The sequence below is a fragment of the Cnephaeus nilssonii genome (assembly GCF_951640355.1).
Source record: "Cnephaeus nilssonii genome assembly, chromosome: 17".
Taxonomy (NCBI): domain Eukaryota; kingdom Metazoa; phylum Chordata; class Mammalia; order Chiroptera; family Vespertilionidae; genus Cnephaeus; species Cnephaeus nilssonii.
Window position 1 is genome coordinate 16,923,602 of NC_137088.1, and position 21,292 is coordinate 16,944,893.

Genomic DNA, 21,292 nt, shown 5'->3' on the forward strand with positions numbered 1-21,292 from the left:
AAATTCTGATCTGGCAAAATGAGATGAAATAGAATAAAATTCTGGTTTAAAATTCACTAGCTTCGCTGCATGGCTTTCTGACAAAGAGAAAAGAAAATCAATCTCTACTTATGATTTTTTTTATTGAAAAATCAGGAGGTACCTCTACCACATACATCCAGGAACCAGAAGCATAGAAATAAATCTTGGCCTAAGTAACACAAACAAAAGCCCCATAGATTCTTCCTCCTTATGTATAGTCCTCTACTCTCAAGTCCGATGAATTCTTGGGCTGAGTAGGGATGCAGTAATATAATGATGAGGGGAGCCCTGTTTTTATCTCCCACTAAAACTCAGAGGAAGAAAAGTGTGTGCCGCTGGAACATTAAGGTTCTAAGAAAAGTGAGGACTTTTGCAGAGTGAGAAATACGCTGGAGTGAGACAAGGCAACAAGAAAAATCATGGGCTAAATCTGAGTGTAAAATGCTATGATGAGATTGCTTTCATGATGAAACACTTTTCCAAATGAAGAGCTAAATGCAAGAGGCATTGGAGAATCATTTCAGTTCAGATGGGCTAACACTGGAGAGAAGAATCTACAGGGAATAATATCTCACAAAATGGGAATGAATGAAATCAGCTGATGCATCTCCCATTGATTTTTAGCCTCTACAGAACATTCTATTTTCAGAAAACCTAAAGAAAGCAAATCCAAAATGACTTTTGGTTTGTTTTTTTGTTTAAGTGTCCAGGCAAAGCAAGTTCTTCCCGAGGAAGCGGCAAAAATATAGAAATGTAAACTAAAGAGGCATAAGTTGGCTGTTTACACAATATTACTTAAAATATCCCAATAATAATCAAGTACTTCCATCTAATCCTAGATTCTGTCTGTGCATTTGTATATAATCTATACAGTTTTATATGCATTATCTTATTTCGACTTCCCAACAATTCCAAGAGGTTGCCAGGGCATCATTATCCATTTCATAGATAATGGAACTGAGACAGAGAGAGTAGAGGACTTGTTAAAGGACAAATACAAATTGTGGAATCTGAACTTGAACTCACATGTCCTTGCCACATGCAAATCCAGAAAAAGGATGGTAAGGGAGTGCTCTCAGCAGCCAGCCTGCTGGATTTGGGCCGTGTAAGAAATTAACATCCTTATAACTCAGTTTCTTTACCTATAAAGTGGAGATAATAATAGTACCTACTTCATAGGACTGTTGTAAGGATAAAATAAGTTAATATTTGCAAAGTGCTTGGCACCTCATAAGTACAATGCATGTGGCTGTTATTGTTAACATACATACACATATTTGGTTCCACCTCTCCTTTCAAACATAAAGATCTATATTTGTGAAGTTTTGTTTCCAATATTTATACTTGTATTTACCAAAGCTCTCAACATGCTGAGCAAAATCATTAGCAAGTTAGCATCTGACACCAACCTGGAGCCTTAATTGTGTGTGAATCCTGATAAACCCCTGCAATAACAGCTAACCATCCCTTCTGTCAGGTAATTGATTATAGTCATGCTCATCTCATCACTCAGATGGAATGAGATCTGTTATCTTCCTGCTGATTGTCACCGTAGATGCAATCTTCAAGTTGGAACAGACTGACAGCTGTCTGAGGGGAGGGGAGAGGGGGACTGGATGAAAGAAGGTAGAGGGATTAGCTAAAGAACATATATGCATAACCCATAGATACAGACAACAGTGTGGTGATGGCCAGAGGGAAGGAGGGGTAAGGGCCGGTGAGGGGTGATAGAGGAAGGTGGGCAAAGGGGGGTGGGGGAAAAGAATGGGGACATCTGTAATAGTATAAACAATAAAATAAATTTAAAAAAAAGATAAAGAGAATTGGGGCTGCCTAAATTATGCAAACTCACAATGACCCAGAGGAGGCACTTTGTAAAATACTGTAGATTGAAAAAACATAAAATATCCCACTTTCCTTCTGATTGCAAATTTTTCTCTATCTCCCGAAGTGCAGCCTGGTATTTACGCCTTATCACAGAGATCACGCCATCTGAAAAGGTTCTGTATAAAGAAGGAGGCCTTGGTAAGAATGGGCCCTGCCTCACCCACTCTTACACTCTTCCCTTCTTCTCAAAGCCTGGTGGCTGGACCAGGACCAGCAGGACCCGGGGGCTTGTGAGAAATACCAAATCCAGGCCCCACTTCAGACCCACTGCATCAGCACCTGCATTTCAACAAGATCTCAGGTCTCTGTGCATGGGAAGTTTGAGAAGCACAGGGCTACCTCTCGGCAGGTGGTTTATTTGCAATTTCTCTTTTACTGGAAGGGTCATTTAAAGACTAACACCCTGCTAGTTGTTCCGTGGCTGGTTAGTCCAGATTAGCAGAAATCTGATAGTCAGAACTGTGGTGCACTTTAACACTCGTCTAGAACTAAAGACAGCCAGTCTCTTCCTGATTTTCTCTAATGTCTCTTGTTATTTACTTATTAAAGCTTGAAACAGCAGATGCGGCCTTACCTGCCACAACCCAGAAAAATACAAGAATGAGTCATCCCACTCCATAATTAGAAGAGCAGGCTTGCCTGTTGATTCATAGCTGGATGTGCCCAGAAATGAATGAAAAGCCAGGCCAGATAATCATCTCTCTGCAAAACCGGGCTCAGAAGGCAACCTGGAAGGTAATAAACACCTTGGCTACAACGAAGAAGTTCCAAGAGACTCCAACCAGTGAAAAAAGGGGGCGGGGGAAGAAAAAAAGCTTAATGAATCTCTCTAACTCTAAAAACTACTTAAGGCAGGAGAGTCAACATCTGTTTAAATGACTATCACCATTAATTCAGAGAAGCGACTTAGCAGATAAGAAAGTTGTAATAGGATCACTCAGGGCAAGCCCTACCCTCAAAGAGAGACATGGGAGCTCCAGGTCTGTCCCAGAGGAGTTAGTCACTAACCACTACTGTGCCAGCCCCCTGGTCACGTCGTCTACGGCAAGGAAGGATATTTTAAAATTGAATATAATTCAGTAAGTGTCAATTAGGCAGCAACTATATACCTAGCGTGGTGGGAATTTCAAACATGGAGGCGATTAAAGGAGGCTGTTCTTTAAGTGCTCTGCAGTCACTCATGGTGTGTGTCAAGAGTGAGCCTCTGTTACAATTTTGAGAAAAATTATTATTTTTATGCATAAATACTCTACTTCATTTTGTGAGGAGGGGAGGGAGAAGCTGGGAGTTTAGAAAGCACTCTCCAGGCAACAGGTCCATAAGCAGCAGGCCCGGTGAAAATCAAAACCATAAATTTTAATATCTCCTTGACATTTAATGGTTTTCAAACACTTACGCATAGGCTACTGATCGTAGATACTCTGGATCCCTATAAAGAAGATGAGGGAAGCATTTTTCCTCCTGACTTAACAGAAAAGGCATTGCAGCTCAGAGAACTGAGTGAGTGAGTCATGCTTGCATAGACATGAAGGGGCAGAAAAAAGAATTTGGTCTCGGATTCTATATCCCAATCTAGGTCTTTGTGGACTCTCCCATGCTAAGTCCTAAGTTGCTTGCCAAGAATATCTACACACCTTTCTTCACTCTAATGTTGACCTTCACAGTCCCTGGGAAGTAGAAAGCAGCAGGGCCTAGTGTTCTGATTTTCAGATGAGAAGCTTGTCCAGTGGCTCTAGCAATGGGTCATCAGAAATGAAACTCCAATCTTTGGGTTCCTAGACTGGGGAGCTTTTCTCTGCATTCCTGATGTGAATACTCTCTGAAATCCATTTTCTAATCGTCTTGGATACCTGGCTTGACTATATTTCATCGCCTGCCTTGCAATTCGGTTCAGCCAGGTGACTTAATTCTGGTCAATGGAATGAGAGTGCAAGGGATATGCCTCTTCTAAGGCTTGGTCCATAAAAATGTCATGTGCACAGTCCTCTAAGCCTCCTTCCCTCTCGCTAACTGGGATGGAGACAACAGTGACACTCTTTTAAGTCATGTATGGACACTAGCAGAGCCACAGTCAGCCTGGGTCCCTGAGTGACTGCAGGGAGCAAAATCACCTTTGTCTTCCACCTCACCACCAAACTCAAATTGCCCTGAACAATCATGAGATTAAGAAATAAACTTTTGTTGGGTTGAGTCATGACATGTTTGGGTCAACCTGTTCTAATACTTGGATTATCTTGGCTCTGATACACAACCAGCCCTGCAATCCTGCTGTTTGGGGCACCAGCAGCAGCCACATACCTCTTGCTCTGCTTCATAGAGACTCTCAGATCCATCCCTGCAGTGATTCTTTAGGACACCCATTAATTCATTGAGTCAAAATAACCCAGGGAGATGAGCAATCAGACACAGTTATTTGGAGGCTGTGTAGAGAAGTAGATGAGATCAGGCTTTGTGGGGAAAAAAAATCTCAGTTTGAAGTCCAGCTCTATTATTTATTAGCTGTGCAAACGCTTGGCTGGTCCCTTAGCTTCTCTGAGTCTTGGTTTCCTCATCTATAAAATGATGATAATAGGCAGCAATAATGTTATGGTGAACTTTTGTACTGATATTTAGAGGGGGGGGGGGAGAGAGAGAGAGAGAGAGAGAGAGAGAGAGAGAGAGAGAGAGAGAGAGAAAGAGAGAAACATTGATGTGAGAATATCGGTTTCTTCTCGCATGTGCCCTGACTGAGGATCCAACCCATAACCTAGGCATGTGGGTGGCCTGACCATAAATTGAACTTGCAACTTTTTGGTGTACAGGATGTTGTTCCAACCAAATGAGCCACCCGGCCAGGGCTGTTATGTTGAATTTTAAGCCATATCACAACTTATATGATATGCTTGCACAGACTCTGCCACCTAAAGGATACTTGGTAATCGATAGGCATTATTAATACATATTTAGCAAGTGCCCTGCTGACCTTTTCTGTCACCACAACACAGTTTGATTTGTGGCTGAAGGTATGGCTTGTCAATAATGGATCAGAGGCACGAGTTCTTCTTCATTTGGTATTCTAAAGAGGACACAGCTACGGAAGACAGTTAAGACAAGGTGATAAAGGTAAGTGCTGAGATGAGTTAGTGAAATGAACAGAAGCACATTTATCTCCAGCATGACTGGATTTTACTAATCATCGCAGATCAACCTGCCAAGTAAGATCTACTTATCAGTAAAATGCCTAAGTCAGGCAAGCGTAGAAGGTTGCAGATTGGATTTTACCAATAGTCTACATACACAAAGCAGCATGTAACTCAAGATACAGACAATATTCTGCTTCTAAGAGGCTTTAAGAGAACTCCAGAGGGTTAAAAAGACTTACATTTTCTTATCTACTGGTGACTGGCTTTCAGATAGGGCAGTGGTCAGCAAACTCATTAGTCAACAGAGCCAAGTATCAACAGTACAACGATTGAAATTTCTTTTGAGAGCCAAATTTTTTAAACTTAAACTTCTTCTAACGCCACTTCTTCAAAATAGACTCGCCCAGGCCATGGTATTTTGTGGAAGAGCCACACTCAAGGGGCCAAAGAGCCGCATGTGGCTCGAGAGCCGCAGTTTGCCGACCACGGGGATAGGGTCATAATGTTTGCTCTGTGACTGCAGGATGATTTCTTTCATTACTATCTTTGTCTAATAATTTTAAAACTTGACTTTGGGAACTTCCCATTTACCATAGTGCTTAGTAAACTTAACACAGACACACACACAGGTGGACACCACAGGGTTTCCATTGCTTTCAACCTAATGAAACCATCGCCAAAATAAAATGTGCCCATATAAAACGATAGCCATGCAGTATATTATTTTCAAATTCCATGCCATTCCAAAGTCTCGTGTTATTCAATATTGCATTTTCAAAAGGACAATCTCTAAGTTCAAGTGTATTTAGTGACATCATATGCTACCTGTTAAATGCATTCACGTCGAGAGCAAGTACATCTTTCCTGGGATTATCAAGCCATCAGGAGCTGCCTTTTCTCCAGGCAGAACAAAAGGGGATCATTAGATCCGATAGCACCTTCAAAGATTCGCTGTTGTGATTTTTACTGTGTTTCTCAGCCACGTCCCTTGCCGGTATTTTAGCATTAAAGCTGAAGCAGGGTAAACTGGGACTCCGTTCATGGGGGTAACACTGACAAAATGCTCATCACCCCCCTGCACAGACATCAAGGACCAGTGGCCAAAGGCTGGGTGCGTCTGCCTCTGAGCTGTCTCCTTTCCATTCCCTCTTCTCCATCCACATGGCCGCCACCCTGCTTAGTGCTACTCTGTCCTGAATCCACTTGCAAATCTTCCCTTTTCAAGAAGAGACTAGGCCTCAAACTCAGAATCACTGGCAGGTGAGCGTATCTAACAAGAAACATCTTTGTTTTATTTTTATGATATTATTTCCTAAAACTAAACCTCTATTTATGAAAAGTGATACTATTTTTCTCCACTAAGGGCATTATAGAAATATTTGATAGAGAGATGAACAGATAGATATAGATATTCTTTAAAGAAATATTTAAGTAAAAACAAATCAACTAAAAAAAACATTAGGCAATTGTACACCCAAATACATAAAGATGTAAGGTAATAACTAAAGTTAGGAAATGTCATTTTAAAGCAACATTAGCCTCCTACTGTGATGTAGGTTTTATAGTTTCTGTTTTCTTTTAAGCAATTTATTCACATTGGTGCTGTGTTCATTAAAAAATAAAAATAAAAATAAACCACCTTCTCTCTCCAATGGTTACCTATGCCAATGAAACTAAACACACGATTTCCTCGGCCTGGCATCCGGCCCTTTACAGCATATTCTGATACTCCCTGGTATTCTCCTGCTGTTCCTTTATGCCTCCAGGCTACAGCCAAAAAAGAACTTTGTACTGACTCACCGCACACTTTCTTATTTCTCTTTTTGCTTAGGTTGTCCCTCTGCCAAGCACACACTCCTTACTCCGTGCCAAAGAAGTTTTTGCTATTTCTCTCGTCTCTGAAGTACTCCTAGGGCATATCCACATTGCTCTTCGGCATTCATTATGCCTTACTTTCTTTTACAGCTGTGTATCAAAACCTCCTGGGGGATTTTTTAGATGACCGATGCTTTAGCCCCAGCCTTAGACACCCTGGTTTAGAGTGTGTAGAGGATAGCCTTGGCCTTGGAGGATTTGAGATGCTCTCCAGGAGTCGCTAGTGGGCAGCAAAGTTCAGGAACTATCGCTAGAGACATGTGATCTCTCAGCTGGCCCTGCTTGGACCTTCAGCCTTTTCCATCTGTTCACCTTGGTACCGATGGAATGGTGGTGGGAAAACACTCAAGAATCCATTTCAGCATTCTGACCAGATCTGGGGCTGGGCTTGCTAAGTCTGACCTGGTCTTGCTCCAGCACAGCCCCATATCTAGTGAATTCCCATCATGATTCTATCACTTTATTGTGCAGGTTATTGGAGATAGATCACCAGAAACAGGAAGGCAGCACACTCAGCCAGGCTTTGGACTGCTTCCGCATCTAGGAGACGTATCATGCAGGCTATTTTAGGTTGTTACTTAGACATGTCTGGTGCCACAGGCATGGATACTATGAACTCCTCCAATATCCACACGATACAAGTCATGTCTGAGAGAACTAAATGCCACCAATGAGATGAATCGTTGTTTTCAACGTGGTGTCTTTTAGTATGACTGTGCCTAACACTTCCTGACACACACATGGGTGCAGTCTGTTCCTCAAAACAAACAAACAAATAAATGGGTAACATCCTAGGTCAGTGGTCGGCAAACTGTGGCTCGCAAGCCACGTGCGGCTCTTTGGCCCCTTGAGTGTGGCTCTTCCACAAAATACCACGGCCTGGGCGAGTCTATTTTGGAGAAGTGGCATTAGAAGAAGTTTAAGTTTAAAAAATTTGGCTCTCAAAAGAAATTTCAATCGTTGTACTGTTGATATTTGGCTCTGTTGATTGATGAGTTTGCCGACCACTGTCCTAGGTCATAGTAAAATCTAATCCCTGGCTCTGAGCTGTAATCAGAGACATGATTTAAGGGCCTAATACACCCAACATGGTCAAGAGTTTCAAAGTCTCTGCTGGAATTCAGGTTATCTTAGTGTGATTTAAAGGACACCATCAGCTCTATATTCTGTGAGTTCTTCCTTCTGACAGTTTACAGGTTTTGTTTTATACTCCATCTCTCTCAGCCTCCCAGAGGCTTAAATCAGTGAGAGATGACATGTCAGATTCTCCAAAAATATTATTAATGACAGGCCAATATCTGAACTCACATGTATAACCAAGCCCATCTTTGAGAATATTTCAAATCAGTCTTTCTGCCGTCTTTGTTACTCTGCCTGTAGAAAAATGTCAGAAATTATAGATTTCATGGAAAAACCATCATAATACAACACGAGTTAGCCAAACTTAATGTCAGAGAGATGCAAGTCATTTTCCTTTCATTAATTCCCACTAATAGCTTCTTCTTCCCTCATTTTTCTTTTCTCCCACCTATGTCTCTTCAATTTTTTTAAAATCCAGTCTTTTAGGCACTTTTGTGCTCTCTTCCCTAGTGTATCCATTCACATCTTGTTCATTCTATTGTCTGAAGCTCAGCTTTTGGGGTGGCCTCTCACTAAGCATGTATCTACCAGGGATGCTCTCATCCCTTCACCTCCTCTGTGACCTTGGCAATGCTTTGCACTGATGGCAGTGAAAACAGTTTCCAGCACAGTAAAGCTACAGGCTTACACCACAATAAAAATGGGCATGCATATGGATCAGCCTAGGTCCCCCTCCCAAAAAAAAATTAAAAATGTTTTGTAGTACTGTAAAATTTAGGAAGGTGTTTTGTCTACTTTCCTTAGTGTTGCTATAACTCTGTTATGTTGTTAGAACTGAGTTAGTTGCATTTCAAACTTGTAAATGAAAAAGGATGCACTTGAAAAATTTTTGTCTTAATTTCTCTAAAACATCTATAGATTGTTTTTAAAAAGTGGGGTTGTGGGTGAATGGTGCAAAGTGTGAGACAAAATAATGAGTACCTCTGCAGAGGCATACTTAGTCAGGGACATTTAAAATGGCCCGTCCTCTTCATGCGCAGTTGATTCCGGACTAAAGAATTCCTACATACCCTCCCCCAAGCACCTTTATTCTTGCAGAACTTGAGCTGAGTGTGTTCTCCTACCTTCTGAAGCCTGGCATTTAGTTCCCTGGCTCCTCTGTGCTATTCCATTTGCTTCTTGGTTCTGCCCCACTTCACAGCTGTGCGATGACATCTAACACTTCCCGGCAGCAGATGCTGGGAGAAGCCGGTGCCAAAGCAGCCGAGGCTGTGAGAAACGCAGGCCCCAGCTGTCCTTCCTTCCCGGCCCTGGGGACGGGACAGGCTTAGATGTCACACAGTGTGGTCGTTTTGTCATCTATAACAAGGCCTTTTTGAGAATTCATTGAGATAGTACATTAAAGGGCCTAATTATAGTAAACTCTCAATATATGGTCACTTTGACTATGCTGCCCCCTTCTGAGTTAGGTTTGCAGGATAAATAGATGGGTAAGGAAGTTCGGATGATTTTCCATCTATTTCAAGAAAACCACATTCATTAGGATAGGCAAAAAGTACTTCTGTAACCCATTTGCTTAGAGAGAAGATAATCAATGAAAGGTGTCTGTGGGATATATTATGACACTTCTCTCATTCATTCACTCAGCAAGTATTTATTGAAAGGTGTCCAGGATACAGCATTGATGAAGCAAATTTCCTGTTCCCATGGAAGCTGAGACTAGCAAAGGAGACACATACTAATAAGTGAACAAACACACACACACACACACAGGCTCATGTATATGTCAGGGGTGGTAAGTGCTGTGAATAAAAAAAAACTGGGATAAGAATGACGAAGAGTAGGGTGAGTGGGGGTAGGGGTTGATCGCGTATCTCAGATGGTGGCAGAGAAAGCCTAATAACATGACATTTGTGTAGAGCCTTGTCTGGAGGCTTCAGAAATTGTTCTTCAGTAAAACAAGCACATCTGATGCAGGGGAACTCTTACTATATAAACATGCCTCTAGGAGTAATCATTTTAACACACCCTCCTCTATATGGAAGAAATGATTCTCCACGATAATCATGAAATGGAACAAACATACTGTATGTATAAACTAAAATGTACACTCACCAAACAAAATTATATACTTGGAAATAGCTAACAGTTAAGCACCAAGAAAAACCACAAGTGGTCACAGAAAATGGCAGAATTAATGCAACTCAAGTTCTATTTAGTTTTACAACCACAATGCTCCATTGTTTGTTCCAAATCTACTAGTTAAATGCAAGCATACATAGTACCACAGGGCTGGAGCCACCAGTTGTGCCGGAAGCAAGAGAAGGATCTGGAACCATTCAGTCCTTCTTGTTGAGTGGGTAACTGAGGCCACATGGGCCAGTCTGCATATCTGGGACTTCTCTGAATTAACTTCAGTGTAGAATACAGCATTTATTTAATAATAATCCTATCTAATAATAGACAAATATGCAAATTGACCATACCTCCGACACACCCACACACCACGCCCACAAGCCACACCTACCATCCAATCAGAGCGAGTATGCAAATTAACCCAAACCAAGATGGCTACAGCCACAGAGAGCAAGGTTTCCTAGGTAACAGAGGAAGCCAAGCTTTCCGCCTGCCCTTGCCAGGCCTAAGCCTCCACTCAAGCTACAAAGTTTCAATTATAGAAACTTTGGCCTGGTGGGATCGGGCCTAAACGGGCAGTCGGACATCCCTCCAGGGGTCCCAGATTGGAGAGGTTACAGGCTGGGCTGAGGGACAACCCCCCTCCGTGCACGAATTTCATGCACCGGGCCTCTAGTAATAATAATAATAATAATAATAATAATAATAATAATAATAGTGATGTGCTAATTTGGAGCTTACTTATATTATTAAAATTTAATAGTAATAAATATGCATATTGTGGGAGGAAAAAGTACTTCATTACTGACATTGTTTAGAAATGCTAGTGTTTGATGATAAGAAGCAGAAAAACTCTTAGTTGGTTTCATGATAGTTCTAAATCCTCTATGTGCCTTTATTGCCTGCCCCTACAGTAAGCTGCTACTGTTGAATTGGGTGACCCCTTTCTCCCCATTTCTGGATCTAGCATACTGCTGCTTCCAAATATGTTTCACACTCTCTTTCCTGGGCCTTTCATACTCTGGATACAACAGCTCATATTCTGGAAGTAAAGTGACCCTATGTGGTTTCTGAGGTTCAACAGAAAAGCTTAGTTGACTCATGAGTCAGGCAGAAAAAGTCAAGAACCATATGATTTCATTCATATGTGGGATCTAAAACTGAAAGCAACAAATGAACAAACACAATAAATAAAGAAAAACTCCATAGACACAGACAATTGTGTGGTAGTTTGCAGAGGAAAAGGGGTTGGGGGGATAATAAAGGGTAAAGAGTGTCAAATATATATTTATGGAAGGAGATTTGAGTTTGGGTGGTAAATATCAATGCAATACACAGGTGATGTATCATAGAACTGTACACTTGAAACCTATGTCATTTTATTAACCAATGTCACCCCAATAAATTTAATAAAAAGTTTTTTTAAAAAAAGAAATGGAAGCCATTTAGACTTCCTGTTTATTAGAAAGAGACATCACTTTTGAGAAAAAATAACAAATATCAGCAAAATACTTACCATGTGTCAGATGGCAAGCTATGCAGTGAATAGAGGTACACAACGTTATGAGACATGGCCTTGGACCATAAGACATGTAGTCTTGGACACAGCTTATAAAAGGGAAAAAGTAGAGCAAATAATCTCAAGATAAAAAGTTTATTTAAAAGGAGGATTATTGTAATCAGAGGTGGTCAACTACTTGCATTAGTTCTTGACCTGGGTCTAGAAAGGATGCAATAGGAAAGTAAAAGGGAAGAGGAGAGAGAAAGTCTTAAGCAGAGACTACATCAGTGGCATAGAAAACGTAGAGTATGTTCCAAGACCATCAGTAGTGTGTATAACAACCAGCATGAGCACTGAGATGCAAAATGAAAAATATTAGGAGAAGTAGGAGGCTATGGTTGGCCTTGAATTCCACCATGAAATATATTAGGAGAAGGAGAAGGAGGCCGTGGTTGGCCTTGAATGCCAGGTCAAGGAATGTGACTTAATCGATAGCTGAGAGTCACCAAGTACTTTAAGCAAGGAAGTTACCAACTCAAAGTGGTATTTTGGGAAAATGAATCTTGTGGTAATATGAAGTAAGCACTGAGGTAGAGGAAGAAGGTGAAGAACAAGCAAATCTGAGAACAGGCACAAACTGATAAGAGATCTAAACTAAGATTCTCCTTCAAATAGAGTGGGAATGTATGACCTTAGGTCAAACACCACAAAATTAAAACTCGGAGTTTGATTTTTTTTTTTTAATAAGGGGAATATGTGAAAAGGACCTGGAGAAAACTGTCACATAACTGGCATCTAGAAAAATTCTCTTTACTTGTTCTTGTGGTGTTCTGAACTAAAGACGAAATGTTCTGAACTGACATTTCCAAAGAAACAGCACAGAGAAGTCAGAGGGGCAAAGCATTCTCTTTGAACCTTGGAGCTCAAATGTTAGTTTCTTCACAAAGGCCCGAGGAAGCTTTTCATCCTCAAAAACAAGCCAACAAGGAAAAGAATCACTCACGTGATGTCCCAAGGAAATTCTGCCTGGTGGTTGGTCCTACCGGGGGCAGCCTGGCCTTGAATTAGAGGATACAATATGAAACCCTTGGGCCCCTTTAAGATCCACCTTCTATTTCTAATTGTTTTCCTAAAAACATAAGGAGCTTCAAAAATAAATAACAAAAGCGGTATGCTTGAATCCTCTGAATGAGCTGTATTCAGGGCTGCATTTAATTTGTGATTTCTCCTGTGCTAACATATTCACCTCTCATCTTTAAACAAAACTCCCTACAAGAAAGCTTCAGTTCTCCAAAAGAATAAAAGTTGCCAGTTCTTATTTTTGAGTTGCCTAAAGGGAGAAATGTGAGTTTAAGAGAATGTACATAGTATAATTCATCATTTTAAAGTATAGCCCATATTACAAATTTGATGTTTCAATTGTTCATTCTTTAAGTCACTCAAATAAAATATAATATAATTAAAACATTTTGCATCAAAATCCTGTGCTATATATATGTCTTTTTTCAGTAGATATGAGCATTTTGATAAGGTTTTTTGTGGGTGTTTATCTAAGAAAGTCCTAGGAGGTTTGGGCAGGATTCTGCTCTTCTGAGAAAGGAGAGGAGCAAACAGATTGGACGTGCACTCTCCTTTTTTTGAGTCAGTTTACCAAAATTCTTATACTTCAAAATAGAGGGGGATGATGCATTTTGAGAACCACGGGTGAAATAATTGTCCCCAAATTCAAAATTTGGTTACATTTTCTTAAACTAGGAATGTCAAGTTCCACTGACCTTACAATGACCCCTTTTAATTTCCTGGAAAAACTGAGATGGGGAGGGGAGAAGGCACAGCGCCCTTGAATATTGTGTCTACAAGGTGGCAGCGAGGGAGGGCTTTCACCCTCTGAAATCAACCCAATTTGCTACCTGATTCAGCCTCTATCAGGATTATTTTCTCACTTGTGAAAAAAACAAAAAAACACACATCTTTCTAAACATCATGAATAATGGATTGAGATTTCTGAAAACCCCCCTTCCTTTTCTTCCACAATTTAAATCAAGCTGTTTCAAAGCCAGCATACTACATGTTGATTGAAGACTGAAAAGGTTATAAATAGTAAAGGTTGAAAATTTTCCACAAAGGTAGGTAGATGGAAAAAAAAAAAAAAGAATCCTTCTACTGTCCATGGGCAAGATGTCCCCGGCAACTCATTATCAGCACTGTCCTCCTTCATCACAGACCTGCTGTCTTGAAAGAACACAAGGAACAGAAATGGGCCATGGCCGTGGCCTTGGCACCAGTGTGCCTGCCGCCAAGCAGAACCCTCTGCATTTATTTCCTGCCTCCCCCAAAGCAGGCATATGATGCCGTTTTCTTTAGGCCTAACTTGGCACAGGGAAGCTGTGTGTAGCTTGCGTTCTTAATACAGTCTCCCTCTGCGGCTGGGCATTGTGTAAATGCTGCCTGCTCTGTGTACTTACATCTCTAAACTGTTGGCTGAGTACCAGTTTCCAAGCTGGAGAATCTTTCATCTTGCTTTAAGTTCTTCCGAGTTTCATTTGAAACGCCTGTCAATGAAAGGTATCAGGAGTTAAATTATGTGTCAGCAAAGCGAGACTTATACAGAAAAAGCCGCCAAGAATATGAAAAGGGCACTTCAGTCTGGGGTGATGGGAAGAGGTGCTTTATGGATGAGGTGGAGAAGACTTAATAATAAGTGTTTGATAATTTCCAAATGACTCTCAGAAATCTGTATCATCTGACCTTCAGAACAGCCACACAAGGCTCTTTCATCTCTCAGGGAGGTCCCAACAACTTCCATGCAACAAATATTTATTGAGCACCTAATATGTACCAGTGTTGGTATACCCACAATAGTCAAGACTCTGCTCCCACAGAGCTCAGGGTGGAAACTGGGAGGGAGATAATAAAAGCAAACAAATAAATCATCAAGGTAACTAAAGACAGTGAGAGGAGCCATGAAGAAAACCCATCAGGGTAATATGTTAGAGAGTGGCCAAGCGTGGGAAGGCTGCGCTTAGTGGTGGCATTTGAGATGAGAACTAAAAGTGAGTAGAAAGCCATGGGGTGATCTGTGGGAGGGACATAGCCAGCAGAAGGAAGTGCAAGTTCAGCAGCTTTGAAGCAGGAATATGCGTGGCATGTTCTACGGAGAGAAAGAAGGCCAGCATGCCTGACAGGAGCTGAGGAACAGAATGGTAACGGAAAGAAGATGGAGGAGGAAATGGGGCTCATATTTGTTGAATGTTTACAATGAGCCAGGCCTTGAGCCAAGTTCACAGTCATAGGTGGCATGGCTGGGACTGCAACCAGGTTCTCTGACTCCAAATCCTTTCGTTGTATACTAATACCACGCTGCCTGGCCCACACCTTGCCATCTGGAAGGCCAGCTTTGGTTCAGCCAGGTGGAAACAGGGGAAAGAGAAGGAACATTGATACTCAGAATCCTACATAGGATCCTTTTCACCGGCCGGCCTGGCTCCTGAGTGATTTTTATATGTGGGGCATATGTTGACCTGATTTTTAAAAACTGGAATTTCTCTAATGCTAAGAAATATTGGCCTCTGAGCCAGAGAATCAGCTGATGGATTCTATACTCCGGGGTAAACTAAAGCACGGCCAATAGAATATAATTATCAGATGTAAGTGAAAAGGTGACTGAAAAAGAAAAAGATAAATCATATTGAATGCCTCCAAGAAATGAATCCAAATAAATCTCGAGCTGTGTTACAGGAGATTGCAATATAAGTTCCTTCCTCCTGCTCTCCTTTAAATAAGTTTGAATACTCTCTCTCGCTGCTTTCACAGGAACTCAAATTGCTTTAGAAACCTGTCATATTGAATTAGCCAAAGCAGATAGTAATTCAGAGGGGTGCCAATGTGGCATTATTGAAAATTGCTGGTTGGAAGGCTTCCTTGCAGCATTATTCAGGAACAATAACTCACTTTCATCACCATGTGTCAGTATGAGCCAATGATAAGCTTTGCGTGGCTTGTGAATTAAACTTCCTTAAAAGTCCATCATAAAAGATGAGAAGTACACAGAGAACACCTGCATTCGTCAACAAGAGCACAGGGGAACAAGAGCACACTTGTGCATAGGCCCCACTCTGTAGTCGCATGGCGTGAAATATACTAGAAACACTGACCCTGTGGCAGCCCAGCAGAACAGTCAGGCTTCAGAAGATCCTTGACCTTGACATCAGGGGCAAGCTCAAAGGCCGGGGGAATTAGGAGTAAACAGCAGAGACATTTAAAGCAAAATAGCTCTTCCTTGTGATATTAATGATCCATCAGCTCCTCAGAGAAGCCTTGCACAACACCCTGCTTCATCACTCCCTGTCACGTTACTCTCATACTTTCTTTTTCTTTACAAGACTTGGCAATTTTTTACATCACCCGATTCATCTCAGTACTTGCTTGGCTACTTCTATCCCTCCCACTCCAGAACATCATCTCCATGAGCAGTAGATCTTAACCATCTTCCTCTGCCCTAGGAACAATACCTGGACCATAGTAGACACTCAATAAATATTTATTGAAGGACTTTTGAATTCACAAACATCTTACTATACCAGAGCAGAGACTATTCTGTAATAGTATTGTTTTATCGGCTGTAATAGATAGGCCTATGCAAGCTAGAATCCAGGAAGTCACCATGAACTGTTCGTCTTTGGGTCTGCTGCCCAGAGACCAGCTTTATGAGGGAATTTTAGTGGAGGAATAGCTGTGGAACTGTTGTGGGTCTCTGCACCAATGTAAGCATGCTCCTTAGTGGGCTCAAGAAAAACGTTATCCCAAACCAACAACAAAACCAAAAGACAGCCTACTGAATGGGAGAAGATGTTTGCAAATAATAATCTGATAAAGGGTTAATATCCAAAATATATAAGGAACTCCTATAACTTAACAACAACAACAAAAAAAGCATCCCAATGAAAAAATGGGCGGAGGATCTGAACAGACATTTGTCTAAAGAGGACATACAAATGGTCAACAGATATATGAAGAAGCTTAACATCACTAATCATCAGGGAAATGCAAATCAATTGAAAATTGGTGCAGCCAATATGGAAAACAGTACGGGGAATTCATAAAAAAAACTAAAAATAGAGCTACCATTCATGCAAGCAATTCCACTTCTGGATAGTATTTATTCAAAGAAAACAAAAATACTAATTCAAAAAAACATATGGCCCCTTATATTCATTGCAGCATTATTCACAAAAGCCAAGATATGGAAGCAACCCTAGGTGTCACTGATAGATGAATGGATAAAGAAGAGATGGTACATATATACAATGGATTATTATTCAGTAATAAAAAATCTTGCTATTTGCAATAACATGGATGAACCTAGATGTTATGCTAAGTGAAATAAGTCAGACAAAAAAAGATAAATATTGTATGATCTCACTTACATGTGGAATGTAAAAAATGATGAATAAACAAAACAGAAACAGATCCACAGATAAGAAAACAATCTGATGTTTGTCAAAGTGGAAGGGGAGATGGATAAAATAAAAACAACAACAAACAATTAAAAATAGGGTGAGGTAAGCAATAAAAATAATAATAACTAGAGGCCCGGTGCACAGAATTCGTGCATGGGTAGGGTCCCTAGGCCTGGCCGGAGATCAGGGCCCATCTGTGGGGCAACTGGTAAGGCGATAGGGGGGCCCCGCTGGCACCTGCCTTGGCTGGCTTGGGACCTGCAGGCTGGGGGCAGCTCCTGCATTGAGCATCTGCCCCCTGGTGGTCAGTGCATGTGATAGCGACCAGTTGTTCCACTGGTCATTCGGTCAATTTGCATATTAGGCTTTTATTATACAGTTGGTCCTCAGGTTACGTTGGATATCTGTTCCGATGGTGCGACGTAACGTGATTTTCGCCGAAAGTTGAAACCCACCTACATAAGCACCTATGTCACTCATGTGGAGCACATATACAGCAGTAATGAAATGAAACAGTAAAAAAAAATTTAAAAGAAAGATAACAATTCCTGACCTTTACTTGTGGTAAATAAATAATAAAAAACATACAGCACATATGTACATACATCAAAATGATGGAACTTTTTTTTTTTTAAATAAATGGGAGATGGCAACATAACCATGAAATGACGTATGTTGAGTCCAACATAACCCAAGGACTGCCTGTATAGGATTTTTTTAAAAAAGTGTTATCCAATTCCTGAACACCTACTTCTTGATTTACACAGTGAAATTCTTAGATTACCTCTGTGACTTATCTCAAAAAGTCTAATATTTTCTTGCAGCTTTTTATTTTGAAAAATTTAAAGTCTAAGTCTACAGAAAGGGTGCAAGAACTGCACAGTGAACATTAAGATTAACCAACTGTTAATATTTTGTCACATTTGCTTTCCCTACCCATGCACACACGTCTATGGCATATGTTTAAATGTGAGCACATATGTTAAAGCATCTGTGTATATGTATGTGCATATGTGTGTTATGTACATGTACATATCTGTGTGTTTATATGGGCATCATGTGTGCACGTGAGTATATGTGTATGTATATATACTTTGGCTTAAACTGAGAGTTAGTTGCAGATATTGATGTATTTCATCCCTAAATATTTCAGCAAGATAATTCCCCCATACTATAATTATCATATTCAGAAAATTTAATATTTAGAAGTATACTATTTTCTAATACAAAGTTGGTTTTCAAATTTCCTTAAGTATATCCAAGTGTCCTTTACAATTTATTTTTTATCCAGGGTCCAATCAAGGACCATACATTACATTTAACTAGAGGCCCAGTGCACAAAATTCATGCATGGGTAGGGTCCCTAGGCCTGACTGGTGATCACGGCTGATCTGTGGGGCGACTGGTGGGGTGATGGGGGGGGCACCCACCTTGGTCAGCCTAGTGCTGCCCGTTCGCTGGCCCTACCCCCCACCACCGCTGCTAATTGCCTCCCTCTGTGGGGCTATTGGCAGCCTGGGGTCTGCGGGCTGAGGGCAGCTCCTGTATTGAGCGTCTGCCCCCTTGTGGTCAGTGCATGTCATAGCGACCAATTGTTCCACCGTTCAGTCGATTTGCATATTAGGCTTTTATTATATAGGACTAGAGGCCCGGTGCATGAAATTCCTGCATGGGGGGTGGGTGTCCCTCAGCCCGGCCTACACCCTCTCCAATTGGGACCCCTTGAGGGTTGTCCTTCTGTGGGATCGGGCCTAAACCGGCAGTCGGACATCCCTCTTGCAATCTGGGGCTGCTGGTTCCTGCCTGCCTGCTCACCTGCCTGCCTGCCTGATCACCCCTAACTGCCTCTGCTTGCTGGCCTGATCACCCCTTAACTGCCCCCCTCTGGCCTGGTCACCCCCTAACTGCCCCCCTGCTGGCCTGGCCACCCCTAACTGCTCCCCTGCTGACCTGGTCGCCCCTAACTGCCTCTGCCTCAGCCCCCACCACCGTGGCTTTGTCCAGAAGGACGTCTGGTCTAATTAGCATATTATCCTTTTATTAGTATAGATTGTCATATCTTTTTAGTTTCCTTTTGTCTAGAATGGTTCCCCAGACATGGTCTTTTGGGCTTTGTTTGTTTTTATTTGTTTTGGTCCTTTGTGCCATAGAGATTTTTGTAGAGTCAAGTTGTTTTACAAAATTTCCCTTCATTTTAATTGGCCTTATTGTTTCTCCTAACTATATCTGATTAAAGTCTCACATTTAAAGTACCTAACATGACCAATATAAAGTTAATGTGAAATAACTCAGATTTCCTAAAGGAATTTTTAGGCTGAAATGCCAAAACAATGAAGAATAAAACACTTCTGACATATGTTTCAGATAGCACTTGATAAGACCTTTTCCGAATTGGTTAAAATCCTCATAATACAATTAAGTTAGTGCTTCCCACATGTTAGTCACTCACATACTCCCTTCAAGAATTTTGCTGCATCCAAGTTCTACCGGTATTAACATTAATGCAATCATTTAATTCAATTGACTTATTTAAATTATTTCTTAAACTAATAAATAATATTGATATTAGTGGTTTTGCTATGCTTAGTGTATTTTTCTAATGCCTATCAAAGCATACATAAATATAAAAAAAATATTTGTGTATATCTAAAACTATCTCCCATACCATAATGGAGTACTTGGGGAAACTCTGAGTAGAGTGTAATCAAATTGGTGTGTGTGTGTGTGTGTGTGTGTGTGAGTGCGTGCGCGCGCGTGCGTGTGTTTATGTGCACATAGATTGAGTTGGCAGAAAAGCCTGCCTTTTCAAGAACTAAGGAAACAAGAAGGTGCCACGGTTGGCAGGCCAAGCTGGGGACAGCATCCAAACAAATGACAAGACCTGCAGCTCCTGAGAGACCAAATGTCTTTCTATAGTCCCCTGATGTCAGATTGATCGCTTTTCCATTCATTTCCCAAACCCTTAACCAGCAAGACTGAAAACGAGGCTCAGGAAAAGGCTTGTCAGGCAAACTCTGACACTGATGGAAGATCACTCTTTGTGGCTGTAAAATATGCATACTGGATCACAGGATTCCTGATCTTTCACACCCTCTACATTTCTCAGGAGGAGATGGAGGCCCAGAAACAGTTAGCGGGTTGTCCAAGATCACACTGCCAGTTGGTGGCAAACCAGGAACTTCATTCACAACTTCAGATGCTCAGAGTAGTTCATTCCACTCCCCATGCTGAGGCCTGAGCCTATATAGCTATTTATACATAAAACCATCTACACATATACACTATATACATATATAAAACCATATTTACACACACACACACACACATATAACCACATACATATATAAACCACACATATACACATGTATATATATAAAAACCCCATTCTGGCTTCCTGAGTCCATCCTAACTTCTCTTTCAACCACAAATGTGTCCAAGCCTTGTCATCTTTGTTAGTCACCAAACTACCATCTTTCTCTATCCCTGCATGTGTGAACTGCACAGCCTGCACTCAAAAGCTTTTAGTAACTCTGGCCACCCCAAATTCTACCCATGTATGATCATACTATAAAAAGTCAGATTTAGATACCCAGCTCAGGACTGGGCCTCCCAACTCCTTTCCCCCTCCTTTCTACCTCAGGTTAAACCCTTGTGGAATAGAAGGCTGGCCCAGGGATGGGTTGAAAAACACCTCACACCTATACTGGTAAATATCCAGCCATTCATTGGCTCAAGACTCTCCCCTCTCTTTCATCCCCACACCTAATTGGTTACTAAGGTCTATGGCATCTGTCGCCTGAGCATTCCTCTCCATCCTCGATTCTCCTTCCTGGCTGATATGCCTTGGTGTAGGCTCTATTTTCCTCCCCATCACTGTTAGAAGAACTCCTTCCTATAGCACTGTGCACTGCCTGCCCACCCAGCTACCCTCTGCATTAATGGCTCTCAGAGGTTAGTCCAGGGTCTCCTGGAGGTCCCTGAAACCCATACAAAGAATCCATGAGGATGAGACTAAACCTATAATATTGTATACATGATTTGACTATAGACATAATATAGACTGTCCCCATAGTATTACATCATAATGCTAAACATATGAGTTGTCTTTTCTACTCTTATTTTATCACAATGTACAGTAGAGTTTTCCAAAATCTTTCTTACATGGGATTTCACAAGAGAGTGAATGCAGAAGCAGGCATGAGAATCAGACT

The 21,292-nt window shown here is 41.2% G+C and overlaps 1 protein-coding gene across 3 annotated transcripts in view; it reads right to left on the reverse strand.

Moving 5' to 3' along the window:
* Nucleotides 1-21,292, reverse strand: part of LRRC3B (leucine rich repeat containing 3B) — an 81,428-nt gene that overhangs the window by 40,697 nt on the left and 19,439 nt on the right. The window contains exon 2 of one of the 3 annotated variants that reach the window (XM_079794629.1): nucleotides 14,088-14,174. The exons of 1 other annotated variant lie outside the window; for it this stretch is intronic. The gene's annotated coding sequence lies outside the window, so the exon portion shown is untranslated. Of the gene's footprint in view, nucleotides 1-5,855; nucleotides 5,919-14,087; nucleotides 14,175-21,292 lie in introns of those variants that run through there. One more of the 3 variants, XM_079794631.1, reaches the window with a different exon arrangement.